This window comes from Labrus mixtus, chromosome 10 (genome assembly GCF_963584025.1).
Source record: "Labrus mixtus chromosome 10, fLabMix1.1, whole genome shotgun sequence".
Classification (NCBI taxonomy): Eukaryota; Metazoa; Chordata; class Actinopteri; order Labriformes; family Labridae; genus Labrus; species Labrus mixtus.
Window position 1 is genome coordinate 2,310,854 of NC_083621.1, and position 21,842 is coordinate 2,332,695.

General features: G+C 43.8%; 1 protein-coding gene across 1 annotated transcript in view; it reads left to right on the top strand.

Annotated features, from left to right (window-relative positions):
* Nucleotides 1–304: 304 nt before the first annotated feature.
* Nucleotides 305–21,842, top strand: part of pitx2 (paired-like homeodomain 2) — a 58,797-nt gene continuing 37,259 nt past the window's right edge. Inside the window, exon 1 of the mRNA XM_061047564.1 lies at nt 305–327. The gene's annotated coding sequence lies outside the window, so the exon portion shown is untranslated. The remainder of the gene's footprint in view (nt 328–21,842) is intronic.

The window sequence follows — 21,842 nt, forward strand, 5'->3', positions numbered from 1 at the left end:
ATATCTCATATTGAGAAAATTACAGGCAAGCACACGCAGCCTAGGGAAGGGCGCTTAGACGAGACAGGGACTAGAGGACCCACATGGTCCAAAAACCCCACACATCCGAGGATTCTTACGGCATGAGACAGAAAAAATCAGGAAGAGAGGCAGAGTGGGGGGAAAGTTGCATGAAAACATGCGCGTGGTAGAGGCAGAAATCGAGGAAGAGAAGCTGCAGGGAAACTAGAAGTGAAAGGTTTTTTTTATACTCAGATTTTCTTTATTAAAATCTGCACATCAGGACGGCTTCTTTAAAAAAAAAAAAAAAAAAAAAGATCTCCAAAGGTAAGACCGGCTTCATTTCTATTCTTCACCGCTCCTCCGGTGTGCTGTTTTTTTTTTTTTCTTCCTCCTCCGGTGCAGCTCATTGGCTCGTTTGTTGTTCGGCGGTGTACATTTTACTTATTGAGCAGTGGAGTTTTGTACAGCCTAGGCAGAGATTAAGACAAATTCTGATAAGGACTGGAAGTTGACTCTCAGCATTAAGGAGGATTAATGTTTAGCTCTGTGTGGCAGGGGCCTTCTCAGTGGCTGTGTTTACGCAGTGTTGCAGACCCCGCATTAATCCAAAATTAGTATAAAAGATCAGCTGTGGCCACTGAGGCGAACCTTCACAGGGCTTAGGCTGGTAATCAAGTCGCACTTTGGGACAATGAGCGCCTGGAAGGTCAATGAGAGGCCTGGGGATGGAGGGACGGGGAGATGGTGGAGGGGTGGGGGTGGGGGGGGGGTCTCTTTGGTGACCACATGGTTTAATTTAGGTGAGATCTCCACATACACACACATGGTTTGCCCCCACATGTGCCTTCTCATCTTTATTTCGGGCGCTCATGATTTGTTTTCGCTGCAGCTGCACAGGAAGTCAGAGTTTTTTAATTTAACACTTTAAAAAGACGTTTTCTTCTTCTTCTCTTTTTTTTTTCACTGCGAGCCCGTCTGACATCATATATGCGTCCTATTTGATGTCACGCGAGTTTACATTTCAGTGCACTAAGTATCAGCTCCGTCACATAATTATAATGTGTGCGGAGGGATTATAACAATAAATAGTAGAAAGACTATCTAGCTGCGTGTAGCGTAGAACAACATCTCCTGTTCCAATGCAAACCAGCGGCGAGACGACGAGAGCAGGGGCGGTGGAGAGGATCGAAAAGGAGATGTACCCGTCTCTCTCTCTCTCAGGAAACTAAAACTGTGTCATGTTGAAAACATAAAAAAAAGAAGTCAGCTCTGGCTGGTGCACTAAGTGTGCAGCAGCACAGGATTCAGTTAGGAAAATAAAATAAAGGAAATATAGCTGAGCGTGAACCACAGCCGCTCACAGAACTGTTGATATGTGCATTATTTTGAGAAGCCACACTCCAAAAAAAAAACCAGCGTCCAAAAGGAGACTATTTTATTGACTTTTGAAATAAGGCTCACCATACAGTGCAGCCAGTGTGAGAATGTGGCCAAGTGAACGAGGAACCTTGTAAATACTTTCCAAACTACATCTATACCTCCTTAAATTATTTATTTATTTAAAGGGATTTTACAGCGCCCGGGCAAATTACAGTGCCCTTGAAAAAGAAATCGTCTCCTCACAATCCACCGTTCTTGGGCACGTGCCGACTTTTTACCCTGCACCAACTTTTCCACAGTAGTCCCCCCCCCCCCCCCCCCGATGTCGCTCCTTTGTGCACACACACGTTAACAAAAACAGACAAACGACAAATGAGAGGGCAGCAGCGCAGAAAAACAACAGCAACACAGCCAAACGATCATTTAGGGCATTTGCACCACAGTGTGGTGGGAGCAGCTCTCTTCAAGTGCCAGCAGCAGGGGTACCAGCAGAAAAGAAGCACCCCCCACCCCCTGCCGCCCACCCCCCGCCTCCCCCCCCCCCCCCCCCCCCCCCCCCGCCACTGCCACCACCACCCAGCGCTCCTGCTAAGATTAGACAAATTAAACACTATTATTCACGTCACTCCCGCAGCTGGCCTTTTAAGTGGTTCTACGTTAACTATCATAATGGTTTGCTTTGAAAGCCACAGTCTTCTCCTTCATTTACATTATGAAAAAGCTCTTTTGGCCGAGTCTCAGAGGGAGTTTTTTTTCTGTGTGTGTGTTGCGTTTCATGTTGCAAGCGGAAAACTACACTGCTGCAGTTTCAAGTAGTATGCATGACGGGATTTTTTTAAAACACCTTTTATGTATTTCCATATTTAAACGTAACACAGCACACATTAAAGTGTTAAAAAAAAAGGCCCTGCTACGACCTGAGGATGATGAATTTACAACATGATTACTCCCCGATTTTTCACCGTCATTTATTTTCTCGTTACAGTAATCATTTGTTTCCATACGGTGAGACTTTGTAAAGCATGTGCGGTACAAAACTGGAGTTGGAATCAATCATCCGATGAGTCGACTTCATGAGAAGAAAACTCCTGAGTTTGTGTCCTCGGCCCGTCGATCTCCTCTCGTCTCACGTCTGTCCATACGTTTTTAATGCAGCCTCCTGTTGAGGAAGAAAAAAAGAAAAAGACGCCCTTTCATTCCCTCTGTTGTATCCCCATAAACTGATAATGGATGTGGTATTGGCCAAGACTCTGAGGACTGAGGAGGGCCGGTGATGGATAACCTAGTTTCAGAGCCATCATCGCCGTACAGCATCTGTGGTCAAACACCCCCCCACCCCACCCCACCACCCACCACCCACACTGAGCATGCTCCACAGAGACTTCAGGAAGTGACCGTAGTTAGTAACATCATGTTGCTGCTTTACATTTAAAACCCTGAAATCAAAGGTTTGAGGTTTTCTTATTAAACCACATAAGACGCTGCGAGGACACATTAAGAGAAAACATCAGCAAACATCCGACTACCTTAAATCTAACGGGTTCACACGCAGGAGCAGGAACAAAAGATACACAGATGTGTAACAGTGTTACAGGTAACAATGCTATCATTAAAATATGAAACAACAACAGACTGCTGAAGAAGCTTCACAAATCAAATGTGACTGGAGGAGTGCAGAATAATTCAGAGAAGAATCAACAGGACGGTTCAGCAGCCGACAGGGACAGTGGTTAGAGCGCGCACCCCATGTACAGAGGCTGGAGTCCTCCAAGCAGGCGGCTAGGGTTCGAATCCGACCTGTGGCTCCTTTTCATACATGCCACTCACCACTCTCTCTCACCCTTAATTCTGACGTTATTCACTTTCTAATCTCTAAAAATAAAAGCATAAAAAAACAAAATACTTTTTTTTAAAGATATTTTTTGGGCCTTTTCGCCTTTATTAGAGAGGACGGCTGAAGAGAGACAGGAAGTGTTGGGAAGAGAGAGTTAGGGAGGACATGCAGCAAAGGGCCGAGGTTTGTTTTCGAACCCACGGCCGTTGCTTTGATGACTATAGCCTCTGTACATGGTGCACGCGTCATAACCGCTATGTCATCCGCGCCCCCAACAACAATAAATCTTAAAAATAAGAAAATGTTCAGCAGCCGACATGGAGAGTTTACATTCAAATACCATTAAAGGAAAATTATTCAAAACTATAAAACAGCATAAATGTGCACATAAAGGGGCGCTGGTGGCATAGCGGTTAGCGCGCTCCCCATGTACAGAGACTTTAGTCCCCTAAAGCGGGCGCAGTGGGTTCAAATCTTTCCCGCATGTCATTTCTCTGTCTTAATTCTTGCTCTATCTGCTCTCCTATCTCTAAAAATAAAGGCATAAAAAGCACAAAAAGAAAAAAGAAAAGTGCACGACTGTTTCAAATACATGTTTTGTTGCGGCCTCTGAACACAGCTGGTATTTAAAGGCGTGCTGCACTACGTTTTCAGACGTAGAGTTCACTTTATAGATCATGAGTTTTACCACTCAGCCTGTAACAGGAGATTTAAATAATATGAGAAAATAACCTCGATGAAGATGATGTCATAACCCTAATGATGAGTTAGTTTTTATTAGTGTCGGACCAAAACATTAAAAACTTTAGACGTAGGTAGTTTTTTTGAAAGCTTTTTATACCGTTAATGTCGAGACAGGAGATAGAGTCGTAAAATAAGAGAGAGAGAGAGAGAGAGAGAGACAGAGAGAGAGAGAGACAGAGAGAGAGAGAGACAGAGACAGAGGACTGACATGCAGGGAAAGAGCCGCAGGTCGGATTCAAACCCGAGCAGCCTGCACTGAGGACTACAGCCTCTGTACACAGGGCGTGCAAACTAACCACTAGTCCACCTGCGCTAATAGCTAATAGCATTTTTTGTTATGACTCCTACAGCTTTCATTTTCACTTTTCATTTGTGAATCGTCATCTGTTAACCACCTCATCATGGAAATGCATCACTACCTGGATGTGTTCATGTTATTCTTTCTTTAGCTTCATGTGCTATGGCTGTCTCAGATGTGTTGGATATCGAGCAAGTCAAACTAGTCGAACTGAATTTGAATAAATGTACGTTGGTGTTTGTGTAGCATCAACAAGACCATAAAACAGATTTAGTGACTCGATGGTGCTTTAAGAACCTTCTCTTGGTTCACTTCAAAGATGGAGCCAGTCAGTCGAGTCCAGGGTGTCAGAGCTGACACCATCGCAGCAGGAGCCGTGGGTGGGTGGGTGGGGGGGTGGGGGTGCTGCCTCGCCTCCACTCGTCTGCCTCCAACATTATTACCTTTAATACGTCTTGCATATCAACTTCAAATCCATCGGCAGGGAGCTGCAGAGAGCGGCGCCGCAGAGAGCGGCGCTCCCCCGCAGGTTCAGACTGTGTGTCTGTAAAAACAGTGACAGAACAGCTCGACGCACGGTGTGTCACTCGATCGCTTTGTCTGCACGACGCGTCTCTAAAAACACTCTTTCATCTCAGGGTCAGACATGCTGGTGGGGCAGTGGTTGGTGCGCGTGCCCCATGTGCGGAGGCTGTGGTCCTCCAGGTTCGAGTCCGACCTGTGGCTCCTTTCCTGCATGTAGTTCCCCTCTCTCTCTCTCCTTGAGTTTCGACTCTATCCACTGTCCCATCGCGCCAATAAAGACTATACTGTCATTCATGCACTTGCAGGTCACTCCGTGTGTTTAGTTCCTGGAATCTGGGAGAAGAACGTTGAATGTTTTTCTTCATTTTACTCGTTGCAGAGCATTAAAGAAATACCATTCGGTCTCATCCTAATTAATCGCCTCTTTAGAAAGATTTTAATGGGAACATTTTAAAAATTCAAAACAATATTTTTCATAAACACGGGGGACTTGTGGTTTGCATGAATCATCATCAGTCTTGTGAAGTGACTTTTATTTGTTGGTGGGAGCCGCAGCGTCGCTGGAGGTAATGAGTCCAAGCAGGGTGAAATGTGTGACAAGCCGTTTGAGAAAACAGCTGTACGACTCACCATGCAGCGTGAGTGTGATCGTCCCCGAGTGTCTGGAGGAGCTGCAGGCGGCTGGTTCTCATCCTCCCCGGAGATGATTTATGTCTGACACATCACAGTACAGTAAAAAAGGAGTCAGCGTACGATGATGCTCTTCACATTCACATGTTTTGCATTTCTGCCTGCATGGGCGAGGATGACATTTCATTTCTTACCCCGAGTCATCTCTGAAGGGCTAATTCAATTTGCACTCAAGCTGTTTCTAATCCTCTCGCTGCTCCACTTTTTCACTCCATCGTCGGGATACAAGAACATTCGCTGTTTGATTGTCTTTTAATGTCAGACGAGTGGGCATTTTGACACAGCTGGTGGTGGGAGCGAGGAGGAAACGGTGTGTTAAATGTATCCAAACGTCCCCGTCGTCATACACGGTGGCATTATCTAAATCAGAACTACCCGCTAACCACAAACTGCAAATAACTAATTTCATCGGCGAGTCCAATTGGGACGCTGATCTTGTTGATTGATTATAACACAGATTCTCCAGGTCCAGTGGATTTGACAAAAAAAAAAGGTGTAAACTTTCTCATGTGATCCGGTCGCACAGTTCAGTGGGTGGTGCATGAGACTAAAACTGCATCGAGTGCTCAAATGAGTGCCATATTTATTAAGCTATGTCGGCTCACAGAAAGAGCATTGCACAAAAAACCACATTAGCACTATTGAGAAAACAGTAAGTACCCCAAATGAATAATGTGCTGGAAATGTAGAGCCAGAAACATGACAGGAACAGTTTGAGATTTTTTCTTTATTAGTTCATGAGGAGTGCGACTGATTCTCACAGCTTTTAGCCGTAATGCTAAGCTAATCATCGACTGGCTCCAGGTCAGATTTCATTGAGTGTACAGCCATGAGAAAGGTGAATCCTTCTAGTGCTTCAGTGTTTCTGCATTTCCTTTTCAGAAATTTGCAAACCTAAGAGAGACAAATTCACAAACAGAGCGGTACCATGTGATGCACCAGAGGCCAAGAAATCTGCACTTAGAGGATATAAGTAAATATCAGAATCATGCAATACCCATGATGCATCATGATACTGTAATATATCTCTACACTTAAGAGTATTAAGTTGTCTGAAAGATACATTTTTGGTTGTCTGTACAAAGTATATTACAATAAAAAATCTAAAGTTAGCCCAACACACTAAGGTCATTAAACTTTGCTTACTTAGTTTTTTTAAGTAAGGTTTACTGATTGGGTTTTACAGTGTAAAGTGTTGACATGGCAGGCCCAGAGTTTTCTTCTTCTTTTTTAAATACTATCTGTATGGGCTTTCAGGCCTTTAAATGACAGGACAGCTGAAGAGATGTGGGGAGAGAGATAGCGGAGCGATGTCAGGCACCCAAACAGCGTCAGGATTGGGAGTCGAACCTGCGGCCAGTGAGGCGAGGAATGTAGCCAGAGCGTGTACACAAGAAGATTTTGGAGTGGCACCTGGGGTGGCCAATCAGATTTTAAGAGGGCCCCTCTGGACACGCCCCTGCTGTGAACTAATTTTTCACAAATGCTCAACAAATTAGCTCGTTGCTTTCAAAAAAACAGATTTCACCTTTAACTACTTTTTTCTTTTGGCATGTACAGACTAGACGGTTTGTAAACCAGGTGCATGATCGTTTAAAGTCGACATAATAGCCATGAGCTGGTGATATACATGTCAGCAGCTGGGGAGGAGACTTTGGTGTCTGAAGTCAACATTAACATTTGGCATGTGATTCTAAGTGGCACTGGCGAGGCCGCAGAAGTGAAAATAAGAAGGAATACTCGACATTTCTACAGTCTCTAAGTTGTCTCAAAGGAACACACTCACATGTGCAGAGTGTAAATAAATAACCCAGAAATATCCCAGTTTCCGAGCCCTGCCAAGTAACATAACACTGGACATAATAGCAGAGATAAAGTGAGACTTGTGTGTGTGTGTGTGTGTGTGTGTGCAGTCAGACATGGGAGAAGCTTTTCTTTACCAGCTCTGCACACCGCGTCCCTGCACCGCATTTCTGTCCATTAACACATCCAGTGTGTACGCATTCAATTTGGAAGCGTAATAAGAGGCAGATGAGCCTCGCAGCCGCTCCCCTCACAGCCGGCAGAGACCCCGGCAGGAGGGGAAATTTGTCCAACTAAACTCATCCCAACAGGGGGGGGGGGAGCTCTTAGGTCAGAAGCCCTTAAGTTGAGGCCGGCAGACGCTCCTATGAGTTTGTGATGAAAACCGTGCGATCCATCATCGCCGGCACGTTTTGGTCTGCTGGGGGACGGTAAGCGTGCTGAGGGGCTCCCACGAGCCTCCACTTGATCACAGTTAAGCTGAGCTACATGGGCCAGCAGAGCCATCACTCATTATGAAAATGGAGGGAAACTGAGATAAGCTTCAACATTAAACAATTACAGTAGATCCTCATAGGGGGGCCGGAAAAATGAAGAAGGAATATCTCAGTAATTTATACTCAGTGTGTTTTGATTTCTCAATATTTCAACATAACTTTCAGAATTACTTTTGTTAAATAAACATGAGTGTATTTTCTGATATTGATATATTTCATGTCAAAGTCAAATTCATCTTTATTACGTCGTAGACATACAGAAAAATAGCTAACCTCTGACCCACGGTGTAAACTCTAACATTATAAAACACTGAAAATACAGAAATACAAAAGAAGAAAGACAATTTGCAAAAAAATTAAAAACAGCAATAACAAATGTGCATGGACCTGAAATAAAGACGAGGCTCTAACTTGGTGAAAATGATGGTGTCCTGTGTATTTTTAAAGTCCGAAGCTTGATCCAAAGGAAACTGGACTTCAGTCCTGAAGAAGCTTTTCAGAGGAGAGGTGAAACGTCTTCAAGACCTTCAACACGGTCCAGTTGACTTTTGGATCAAGCTTCTGACTCACTGTGACCAGGATGACTACACAGAGTCGTTAAAGTGACAGATGCTCCTGTTGTGGAACACGTAGGGTTAACACTAAACATCAGAACAGATAAACAACTCGTGAAGTTCATCTGAAAATGATGATGGGCTTGAAATCATTCATTTAAAACACTTGATGATCGTATCACAGACACAGTCTGAAGTTCCCTAGCTTTGTAAATGCTGGATTTCTTTGACAATACAAGTGATAGGATTTTTACAAAATAACAGTCTTAGTGACTGATCACACTGAGATGTGTCGAGCTAGCTGTGGCCGCTCCACCTGTGGCCGCTCCACCTGTGGCCGCTCCACCTGTGGCCGCTCCACCTGTGGCCGCTCCACCTGAGCACATCTGAGGGACAAAACTGCTGGGAGAGCCTGATGTGTGTGTGTGATACCAAATACAAAAAGTGGATTTGGCCAAACGTGGAGCTCTCACCTTTGCTTTGCTCCGAGACGAGAGAGAGAAAAATGTCCTAATAACGAGAGGTAAAGCCTCCTACTTAATTTGATTAACTGCTTCGGCTGAAAGTGACATTGTCGAGCGCTGGAACGCTGCGTCTCGAGCTGAAAAGAAAGTAAAGAGGTAAAGAATGGTTTTGTTGTTGATGACTTTTTAGCGACGCCTCTCTGTGTGATCGGGCCGTTCGTTTTTCTTCTGCTGGTTTTGAAAATTAGACCCAAGATTTAAACTGGGCAGAACATTTTACAGTCAACAAACGCTCGTCAACTCTCTGGCAAACAGGTGATGTAATGGTTTTACCTTATTACATGTTGTAGCATTTCTGCAAAGCGTTTCTTGTTAGCCTTAAGCTAAAGTACAGTGTACGCTAATGATGATTTATGACTATTATATTGAGTTTTTTACTAATTGTGTTGGATGATTGGATGAATATAAACCTGTTCATTGGAACAACTTGACATTCTTTTGAGTGCTCCTCTTCAAACCTGGAGTTCATAAATTGTTAACTGAGAAAACTTCACTTTACTTAACCTGAACATACTTCAAATCTTTTTTCTCTGGTGTTGCGTTCTTCCCAAACCCCAGCACCACCTCGTCTTACATCAGAGTCAATGTGACCCCCTCCTGGCCTCGCTGGTACAGAGGTAGCACCAGGCCTCCACCTCGGAGCCGAGGCGAGTCTGGCTCTGATTTCTCTGGGAGCTACCGCCTTCTGCCGCTTTAAAACAAATGTTATTGTTTGTCACAGGAAACCAATCAGATTACTGTTTCTTCTCTCATGTGCACACTTAACGCGGCGCACCGGCCCGTATTTACACATGTGGTTTTCATTCAGCCTGGGGGCGGGGGGGGAGGCAGACACCTTCAATTTTCATCTTTATTAAGTCACACTTTGGTACAGGGTTCAAATGGGGGCTGTTTGTATAAAGTACTTGGCGATCTTTGGAAGACAATCTGTCCGTCCACATCAAACAGCAGATTGAGTTTCTCAGGATCGGGCAGAGAAAGAGGAAAAGACGACACCTCGGATACTCGTGACGTCTGTGTTTGCTCAACCTGACAGCGAAAGTGAGGAGTCGTTAAAGTGCGGTGTGGAGCTATTTTGGGTTGGGAGAAATCGGCTACGATGATGGTATCATTTCACGTCAGCTATGTGCATTGATACAGCAGGATCTTGTCGGTGCATGTGTGTGAGTTTGTCTTAAATTGTAGCTTTAAAGGAAGACTTTGTGATCCGCATGTTTCTTTATGCACATGTTCTCTGACTCTCTGTGCATCCCCTCCAGAGATAAATGAAGCAAACACACTCCAAAATGAGTGACGAGTAATTCAAAAAGAAGCAGGAGTTCTGGTAAAAAACAGAATAAAAGGCTTAAAACGGCATCTGGGAGGGAAAGCTGAGGAGTCGGAGGACCTATCAGCGGGGTCTGGTAAGGCTTAGGAGTCAGAGTGTTTGTTTGGCTTCACATGTCGACACTGGGCGCTCTTTTTCTCCCAGTGTGGCTCAGTCCCGCTGGGTTTGCATCCTCATAAAACTTTACCTCCATGAGACACCTCAATTTGACACCCAGAAAAACCAACAACACCCACCTCCCACAGCGGGGGGAACATAAAGAGTCAATATGTAAATGTTGTGAAAGGAGCCAATTAGGAAATGTATCTTGTTTGAAAGGAGTCGTAATCGTTTAATTTCAAAAACATGTTCCCCGGCCTCCCTGGTAATGTGTCACATGTGAGGCTGCGGCTTTCTGCAGAGCGGGGGCGGGGCGACGGTGAAAGGAAGGGGGGGGGGGAGGAGGAGGTCGAACGTGCTTGGTGGCAAACATTTGTTTATGTTTTCCTCCTGGTGCATCATTTCAAAGGAAAGCATGCATGACCCATCTCCTGCAGATTAGAAACACATGCTAACATGTCAAACTTGGTGTCATATGCATGAACGTGTGTGAACGAGGGGGCGCGGGGCGATGTTTGTTTGATGCACGGTCTTTTAAGAAACAATAACTTTTGCATTAATCAGCGAGACATCAGATCATTTGGTTTCACTTAAATCCACAAGGCCCTCCTGGTGTGCAGAAATAGATTGTTTTCCGGGACTCCCAGGGAGAGGGATACGACGTGTGTGTGTGAGTGTGTGAGTGTGTGTGAGTGTGAGTGTGAGTGTGTGTGTGAGTGTGTGAGAGTGTGTGTATTTAAAGGTTTAGACTCTTATTAAAACAGGGAGAAGAAATAACTAAAAAGAAATGGCAAACGTCTCAATGAAGGAGGCCATAAAGCACGCCTGTTTCCTGTTCCCTTTTCGAGTTTCCACTCGCGCTCTGCAAACCTTGAGCCCGTGATTCGAAAGACTTTCCTTGTAATTGCTCCCATCACACAGTACGAGGCGAACTACCAGATGGATGTCCTTGAACACACCACCATCCCTAAAACCAGCGAGAAACTTTTAATTTCTTTTTTAATTTTCTCTCTACAGTAGCTCCCCCGTAACCAATGCTGCTTCCATTTAACATACATGAAAACCAAATCTGTGCCCATTATGATTGAAATGTAAAAAAATAAAATAAAAAAAGAGTGAATCAGTTATTTGACATTTCATTTTTAAACGTGCCTCTCCTCCTCGCTAAATGGGAAGCTGTCAAGTTTTACATATTTTTGAATTAAAGAAGGATTTTCACATTCTCAGGGAATGACATTTATCCAAGTCTTAAAAAAAAATGGTCATGGACGAGGTTGTTATTAAATAGAAGAAAAGTTAATTTGCTGCTTGGATCATGATCATACTGCACCAGGAATAGTTCCCCAAATGAGGGCGTTTTCACATTAGACATGATTGTTTTGTACCGCGCCCGAGCATGATTGCCCCCCCCCCCGCTGGTCTGCGTTCACATTAGTAACATCCTTCCTTACCCGAGTACACTTGAGTATGTAAACTTATCGATACAGCAGGTGGCAGTATGCACATAGCTGGTTTGCAAATCCTGCACAAAGCAGAAAGAAGAAGTAACCATGGCAACCACTCACAGGCTGAGTCCATCCTGCTAACTGTGGATGTTTTTGTTATTTCCGAGACGACCCGATAACGACCCTTTTTCCTACTTCCACAACTACCGTGAAGCGAGGCCGTGCTGCCCGAGGTTACAGCGGTTTTTGAAGCGGCAGAAGCCGTTTAGAATCTCGTCGTATCGGGGTCAACTTCCTCGTTTGAGCACGGTTGCCTTCACCATCTCCCGTGGACCGTAATCGAGGACACATGAATCGTGCCGGAGACCACCTCTCAAAGAGCACATGACTATGGTCATGTAGAATAAGGCACTATTACCAGTATGCTACTAGTTAGCATGCTACTAGTTAGCGTGCTAATAAGCAGCTAGTTAATGGTGAACATTGTGACCTTCATTTGAAGTGTTACCTGAAGCAGTAAGTTATGATGTTGAAAGCATGAAAAAGATGACGTCAAAGCTGGCGGGGAATCATGGGAGTGATTCTCTCTGCTACTTCACCCCCGCCCCCCCCCCCCATCCATGATGAAAACGAACTCCAAGCTGACAGTAGTCATGACGACCGGGCGAAAGCGACCTGAGGAAGAGAATATGTTTACAGACGAGCTGATGTATCAGAGTATGATCTACATGAAGTTTTTATCACAGCAGCTCATACAGCGACAGTACGGCAGCTTTCAGTAACATCTGGTGTTTCCATGGCAACGGTAAACATGTCAGCTGCCTCATCAAGACAAGGATTTCTCTGGCTTTGATAACTGTTGGAAATATTTGAGGTGATGCAAGTACTCAACAAACAAAATATATAACACGGGTTTAGTCCATTTTTAATGACTCTAGATGTTTACTTCTACGTATTGCACCTTTAACATAAAGCTGTTCTGTGGGTTTATATTTGAAGACATTAATGGGACCAATCACAACCTCTCAAATGACGCCGCACAGTTCTTGTTTTTATTTAGAAAAACAATGAAAAGGGCGTCACACTAAATCTGCTGGTTGAAGAGTTTTTTAAAAGGCTTCGCTCGAGTCATAAAAATAAAATGTTCCCTGTATTACTTCAAGAAAGTCTCCTTCAAGCATCACGTTCTCCATATGTTCTCCCCCGCATTACCTCCGGTTTGTGTACACACGCCTGCAGACGGTGAATATGAGACTGACCAGGTGTTATCAGTGTGAGCTGCGGTAGCCGACAGCAGCGAGGGAGAGCGGGCAGCACAGGGCGGACACGCTGCCGGGCAGGGTGAGAGGCCTTATCGCTCGCTTTAATTTTTTCTCCCCAAGGTGAGCTGGGAAGAGATCAGTGGCACTAAACCCTGGGAATTACCCTAGATATTGGCCCCCTGTGCTCTGCAAATGAAATCCTGCCGTCTGCAGGAAGAACATGGTGGTTAACACTCTGAAAATCAGTTTTTGTGCAGACCACAGCTGGCGCGGAGGGGCGAGGGAAAGAAGTGGAGGACATTTCTCATAAAGAGAGAAAGAGACGGCTGGAGAAGGCTCAGCTCTGAGCTTCACTATCCTTTAAAATGCTTCAAACTCGCTCCTTAATATCGCTCCACGCGTGCAGCAGCATGATTACTTCGACGTTTATTTAGGCACAGCCGTGTGCAAACATGCAGCACGGACAACTGACGCGCTCAAAATATGCGACAACAACGTGTAGTTTGTGTCGTCGCACTGACCCAACTATAGTCATGAAACCAGAACCAGGGTCCAGCTGTCTGAGGGGTCTGAGCAGGGGTCTCGGGGCCATGGTGAGTGGGCGAGTGGGCGAGATAGAAATCACTCGATGTGATCATAACCTTCACAGTCCTGAACCTGACCAGCTGTCGGGGCCTGAACTCACCACAAGCGTTTGTGGGCATCACGAAAGTGCTCGTGTGAATCATTTCTTAAACACGTTTGATTGATTTGTTTTTACACCAAGAATTCAAATTAACTTGTCCGGTTTCATCAGCTGTTTGTTCCTTTGGACGTCCTGCTGCTGGTGAAACAGATTTTCACTCCGCCCCCTCCTCGTTAACAGACTTTGTTCACCATTTTCTCACCAACATCTCTCTTATATCTGCACTTCTTAGGACATTATGGCTCTTTGTTTTTCTACATTGTTCCTAAATTTACGTTTTTTTTTGGACCAAGCACACAAGCTCCTCCCTCTCCACTCGAGCCAAGGACAAACTCTTACTAACATCCAAATAATCAGTGAGTATGTTCTTCTTCTTCTCTCTAGTTCTTGACTAAAACAGCTTTTATACACAAGGGGAGGAGCCGGCCGTCCCGTCCATGTAAACACGGCTCTGACAACAACACAGCCAGCGGGACTCGAGCTTCTCCCTCATTGTAGACAGTCAGGACTCAGAGACACATTTACACAGGACAGACTTTATGATTTATTTATGAGGAACATGTTGCACATTCTTCCTTTAAGAAACATTATCAGTTTAGAACAAACATGACTCGTTTAGATTGGACAAACTACACATCTCTGAACTTGTAAGGAGGAGCAGTGATGGTGTGAAGGTAAAGAGACGTTCGCTGAGCTTCACAGCTGCTGCTTCATTTAAAGGTTCACTGCTCTTTGTGGGACTGCGAGAGAAGACGAGAGAATTGTGGAACAACTTTATATATTTATTTTTTTCAGTAGTTAACAAAGTAAAGTAGCTAATGGACCTGGAAAATTAATCATCAACAATTTTTCCCACCAACCGACACCACACGAGAGGAAACTGTAGATGCTGTCACATTTCAACACTCACTTGTGTCGCTCTCAGTTTTCTCCGCCTCGCATAGATTTACACAAATACACACACAGCATGTGTATGCACACACCACATACACACACATCATCACCCGCATACACATATACCCCCTGGTTACCCCAACACACACACACACACACACACACACACACACAGTATTTATAGATTCTTATCGGGGTGTAAAACCAGACCGTCTCTCTTTAGAACAGCCCTCGCCATATTCTCCCAAAAATAGCAGGTGCCCGTCCAGCCGGCCGCAGCGGGAGGATTCAGAGCTTGGAAATAAATGGAAGGATGTTTACTCATCGCCAGAATGAAAACAGCGCTAATCTCCAATCAAGTCCGAGAGGCAGATAGTTAACAAGGAGAGCCTAAAAATAATCCGCGGGGTAACACATTCCAGCTACGATTGAGCTTAACTTTGATCTCACTCTGCGCTGGTCCTTGTGCACTGAAAATGATTAGCACTTCTGTACACTGATTTAGGACAGGCTATTTATAGATGAACTTAAAGGACATAATTTGATGAGTTCAGAGTCTTAGTGCATGCTCCGAAGTTCAGCGGGATGGAAAATGCGAGAGTGGTGGGTGGTGGTGGTGGGGGGGGGGGGGGGGGGGGGGTTTGGAAAACTGATGGAAAGCTAACTTGGAAAACAAAGTTACAACAGACACAACTGACTGGTGACCTTGGCAATGAGCATAACTGAGAGGGGGTTAGGTTACAAAAAAAACTAAATGTTGGAATTATCAGTGGAAGATATAAAGAATTCAACAATTTGAAAAGAAAATTTGTTTCCAATTTCATTTCAAACCGTTATTTATTCTCGATGGATGTTGAGGTTTCCTTCATTTCCAATGCTGTCGAGATTACAAGCACATTTAAAACAACAACAAGCACTTATAAACAATTACTAAAATCAATTTAAACACTTAATTGGAAACAAAGTGGCTAGAAATCAAAATCCTAAACGCTGCAAGAGAGGGGAGAACTTCAATCTTTAGAGTTTTCTGGAGGGCGTCAAAAGAAAATGCAGATTTACTGAGTTCAGTGACAGCTCAGATATTTTAATATAGTTTAGAAAATCAAGATAATGAGATCGTCAGTGAGTTGTCTTTGATTTATCTGAAATTATAGCGAGCTGGGAATCATGACAATATGGACTTTAGATCACAAGGTCAAGTAAAGAATATTTATGACACAAACAAAAACAAAGATAGAAATAACAGATTTTAGAAAAACATAAAAACTTGGTTTCAGAGATTTTAAAAACCTGAAGAACTCTGCAGAAAGATAAAGATTGTAATGTCACAAGTGTGGATGATTACAACTGAAGTGCTGGTATGTACTGTCACAGCAGTGTGTGAGTCACAGAGTTAAAATAGATATAATAAATATAATTACAATCGAATGTGTGTTTTACTTTCCTTTGAGGTTTTGGTTTTGGATTTTGCAATGTTCTTGTTTTTGAGTCATGCAGAGCAGCACTCCCTGCAGCAACAATACTCCGCCCTGATTGGTCGATTTTATTTAACTTATTAATCCCTGAGGGAAATTCTGGTTTACACTCTGTTATTCAGAGACATGCTTCTAGGGCGCCGTAGCCTGGTGGTAATGCTGCGTGCCCCTTGTATTCTATGAAGGCAAAAAGGCCCCGAAAATATCTAAAAATAAATCAATAAAAAGACATGCTTCTCACACACACATGCATAAAGAGGACCTGTGGACCTGCATTAACGGAGAGATATCAGAATGGGGATGATACACAGGGACAAACCAGAGCTGTCAGGCCGCACCGAGACTTGAACCGGCGACCGTCCGGCTCACAGCCCAGGTCCCTGCAGACTGAGATAGTGCCGCCCCTGATGGCAGAATACGAAAAATGGATTAAGATTCAAATCAGCCACAAACTTGCACTGACGACATGTTTTGAGTACATTTACAGAAGGTACAACTCTAACATGGACATAATTAGAAAACCAATGGACAGATTTTAGAGTCTGTTGGGGCCTATAGGCTAAATTATTTGGGGGCCCCTCCAACCAGCATGATGTCGGCCAGTGTCCCAACGCTCTTCCTCTTTCTTTTTTCACTCCCAGACTAATAACTCCTCATTTCATTTTCCTTCAGTGACAGGAATAATACATGAGATGCTAAGCAGGGCGACGAGAGTGAGTGCTGTCAGACGGGGCCCTATTCAGGAGGTTTCCTACTGTCACTGCAAAATGTGCACTTTTTGAGCGCCCTTCGAGGGCTCCTTACTGGCCTGGGGCCCCCCCAAGCAGCTGCCTGCCTTCCCTGTAGAACAAGCAGCGCCTCTGCCAATGGAAGGACAATAGAGATATAATACAAGACATTTAAAAGTTAATACTCTACAACTGATTTAACTTCAGTTGTTTAGAGTGATCATAGTTTGACACATCAAATCAACTCCAACTTTATTTGTCCCTGAAGTGCAATTTGGTTTTGCAGCAAAACAATTAAAAGATACATTTAAAAAGCGAATGAGGTCAACTGTTGGCTCTAAGAGCCACTGAATACAGCCGCCTTGGAGGAACAACAGCGGACCTTGACTGATGCTCTAAGCAGCTTCCATAAAGTTTATAAATGAGTGATAACTTCAACAACAAGTTTGATCTGTTCTCTCTGCAGGAGAGAAGTGCGTTCCTTCAATTTATTGACATAACCACGTCGGCTAACTTGACCTCTTGCATTGGTTATTGTTACTGTTATTTGGACGATACTGAGCGGGGAGTAAATTCATCACGTAAGCTCTGAGCATTAAGTAACATGGATGTGCTTCCTGAGACTAAAAAGTGTCACAGAATACGATGGGCTGACATTACAGGCAGTGCAAATAACTCTTAGATAATCTGCAGATTAACAGTCACTTTAAGCTTATTAGGCCGAGGGACTGTGCAGATGCAGCAGAAGTGCATTGGCTCGATTATCTGCATGCATGTGGAGTGGAAATTCAGCGCTTGTTTCCAAAGTGGTTTGGAGGGGTGTTACCTGCACTTTGGCAGCTCTGTGAAGTGTTCCACGTTCGCTGCCATCTGGCTGCAGGCGCCTCCTCGTAGCAAATAGCAGGGGCGGTCGACTTTAAGGTAAAGTGATGGTAGGTAATGGCCCTTAAACGGATTTTGTCAGGTCGTAAAATCTTAAAATTGTCAGTTCTTAAACCCCACTTTGCATTAACCGATTTAAAGAAGGTTTCAGATTCTGAATGGGATTCACTTTGAAAAATGTCCCCACAACAAAAATCTACACGCCTTAGCCAAAATGTTCTTCTTCTGCGATATCAGAGAAGTGTAGAAAACCAAACTGTCAGTAAACCAAGACACCAAAAGTAAGTAATGACCTGCGAAAATGTTATTTTTCTGCACCCTGTCTTTAGCACTTCCTTACAGCAGCTAGCTACATTTCCTGCTTTAAAAAAAAGACAAGTTTCAGTAATCAATCTGGGAACAAATTTATTCAACATCCACCTTTTCAGATAGAAAAAAACATGCAAGATCTTTGTCTTGTCAGTTGTGTTTGCTGTTCATAATCACTCTCACTACAGTCTCCTGTTTATCTCAAACATATCGTTATTTGTGGTCAAGCCTAACTATCATCTAGTAGTCTTTTGACTCCTCTATGGAAAGGATTATTTAGAGACACAAGCGTTGTTAACGTTCAAATCCAGAAGCTGAAACACAAACAGAATATCTGAATCAAGCTGAACTCAATCTTGGAGTTGTTGGAACTTCTTTCTTTGACTGAAACGTTCATGTCCGTCTCTCTTTGTGGAAGGAAATTCTGTCATCTCAAGTTGCTCGCCTTGAAAAGTACAAACTGAGAGGGCAGACATCATAAAAAAAAATGTCTATCCACCTGTTGTTCTGGCATTGGGGGGAGCATTTGAACCCCACCTGCAATTCTTTGGTCTGGCAGACTGTGATTTGTGTGTGTGTGTGTGTGTGTGTGTGTGCGTCTCCCCATAAACAGGTGGGGTTCCCCGCCACAGATATCAAGTTCCCGTCTTTGATAACCCATTACAGACTTCATTAATTTCACTCACTCCAGCCACGCACTCGCCGTCTGACTAACTCGCTGAGGAATTTTTGTGTGAGCACACCTCCTCGGGCTCGTGTAAGTTTTACAAGCGGAGATTAACATGTGTGAAAACAAATGTAATTGAAGCCTTTATTGTTTTTAGGAGGGTGAAGCGGACGTGGCCGGTGTTAAAAGAACTGTCTGTGTCGGACTGTGAAGGAATATCCCACTACAATGTTTCTCTATTGTTACGGAAAAAAAAAAAAAAAAATCACATATATTCAGAAAACATGATCAAATAATGGATGTTACTTTTATGTCTTTAATCACGCTGAGAGGACAGAAGGTGAGGCAGTAAAAGAAATCATCATTTACAGTTCTGTTAAAGGTCTGGAGAGCCGCCACACATTTCCATCGTTGAGCTCTTCAAACTCGACACACATGCATCTCACATGTTGCAGTTGCGCGGGGCTAATTTGTGCTCCGCTTTGTTTTCTTGACATTGATTGGTTATTCTTGCGCACATGGGACAACCCGACACCGCAGCCTCTTTGATTCCAGTTGTGCAGCGAGTCATCTCCGTGTCTGGGCGGATGACACAGTGCGCTCGAGGTGAACTCCGTCCACTCTGCCTCCACAAGAACGTCCACAGCATGGCTCCAAACTAGCAGAACAATGTTGGGGGATCACGGTGGGCTAAATTTAAAGTGGGAGAAGAATGCAGGCTGAAAAACACACGCGGACCCCCTCAAAAGAAATGCTCTATATCTTCTTCATGTCGGATTCTTGAAATGAACGACTCCAAACTGCAAAGATTAAGACTTTCTGCACGTTCAGGAAAAAAAATACACGATTGTTTGTGTGTCTTTTATGGGTTAGGGTGGGGTCATCTAGGACCAAAATGAATTTAAAACTGAAAATTATGGATGAATGCTGCTCTCAACCAGTTCCAATATAACGGTTTATCATTTGATTTGTCATCAAGGGCGATAATTTATGTGAGAACTGCAGCTTGTTTTTGACAAACACAGTCACAGGCAAAAATATGGTGGAATAAACAAAGTTAACAAGGTTACTGCATAATTGAAAGCCAAGAGATTTGGAAAGTATGCAGCACATATTAGGAATGCCTTTTTCACACTAGAAGACTGAGAAGCATCTTTCGACCTTTGTTCCTTCTCCTCTCTATCGTAGTTCATCGTCAGAGAGGTATTCTTACTCTCTCCACATGTTCCAGCAGTTTATCTTTATTTTCCACCGTCCAGGAGAGCTGCACGTTCCTTCTCCTCCCGGTTGTGTTTACTAGTTTGCAGCTTCCTGTTTGGTGCTGGTGACACCGCTCCTATTGGTTGTTGTCAATGGTCACGTCCTTGAACAACAGAATTTGCATAATAAAAGACTAAAGACCTGCGATAATAGAGAGAAAAAGACTGCCTTAAAGACCCTGACACATCAAGGAGATCGTCGTCCGTCGGCCCTAGTTGGATCGTCGGCCAGCTCCGTTGCTACCCATCTGCCTTTTTTGGCCCATTCGACAGTCTGTGAGAGGAATCTCTCTGATTGGCTGTTCAGAGGTTTCATTTATCTCCAGCTCTCTCTGCGGTTTCTCCTTATTTGTCGCCTCCGCCAAATGGTCTTTGCGATGCGTTCTAGTGCAACTTTTTGGACAGAATGCGACATGAGGCTACAAACTAGTTCTTTGCAGTCTGCTTGGTGTGTCGGGGCCTTAAGACCACCTTACACCAAACTACCGCAATAAAAATACTGCGACTTTGGAAATTTGTCGGTGCAGGTTATAGGCCACATTCGTTTAAATACATACAATCTAAGAAAAATTAAACTAATTGGTTGAAATCTGAGCAAGGGGTCATAAAAACATGATACTAAACTTTAAAAAATAAATCTAAATTTTGTTGGTCTGTTTGCATAAAAACCTTTTTCAAACCCGCCTCAGTGGCTTTGGTCGTAAAACATCTGTTTATGGTATTAGCAGTAATGCCAATACCCTGTAAGTACTGTCTTCTTGTTAAATCCTGGCTGTGCCCCAGACACAAGCTCGACCCTGACACTTTAAAACAGACAGCTCACAAAGAGGAGCGACAAGTGCTGGGGCATGAACTTGACCCCTGAGAGGGGGGGGGACGGAGCTAACAATGATCCGTCTTCAGTGTCAGCAACAAAAACATTCAGATGGGGAGCTGAAGTTTCAGCACGGGTTTTTTTTTTGCTTGTAAAGAAAAATATTGTCCGGAAACAAACCCAGGTTATTAAAGGAATGGTTGAATGGTACAATCACTACTTTTTATTCTTTTACAATTTAACCGTCTGAGTTTCAGGTAGTAGATTTTAGTTGTATGTCCCAGGTGCTTTCAGTCGTATCTTGTAGTTTTGTTTTGCTCTGGACTACCCCTCTTCAGTCGTGTGCCAGTTAAAGAATCTGGACTTGACAGGTATTGATGGGAGAAAGAAACCTCGTCTGACCAACAAGCAAATAGGAGCCGCTTGTGTAGCATTGTTTAGAGGATATCCATGTCCGTTATTTTTAGAAAGCTATACCAACTATTCAGAAAGGTCCTCATAATGCACAGGTCACCGCTGTCAATTCTTTCTTTTGTCTCTCCAAAACAAAAAAAAGGGGGGAGGGGGGCGGCATCTGTCAGGACCTTTAACTCTCAGCGTATCGCAGTGGCTTTGAACTGTACTCTGATGAGTCGAGCGTCTTGATTTAACACGGAGAGAGGAGAGTTTTCTGGAAAAATGACGGAGGTATTTTTGGCCTCTGTGGATACAGAGCATGTGGATGCTTGATTTCAGGATGATTTATAACGCAGAGGCGTCCATAAATCCATAGTGTTGAAGAGATACAAACATACCACAGGGGCCTCGGTGCCCTCGGAGTGGGAAGTTGTGGATAGAAAAAAACAGAAACAGAAAAGTTTCATCAGGCGAGTTTTGATCTTCCTCTCAGCTGACGATTGATTTTTGAGGTTCATTTGATGACTCTGTATTCCACCTTTAACAGTTCAATGTCGTGCAAAAGCTGATTTTGTACATAATTAACCGGGTCAATCGTTATCTCAAACACAATGCACCTTATGTTTGCACCCATGTTAATTCTTATGGTCTGTTGTTGAGCTAATATTGAAGACTAAGGGGAATATTCAGAGGGAAAGAGAGAGAGAGAGAAAAACTCCTCCAGACATCACTCAGTTTGAGTTTGCTG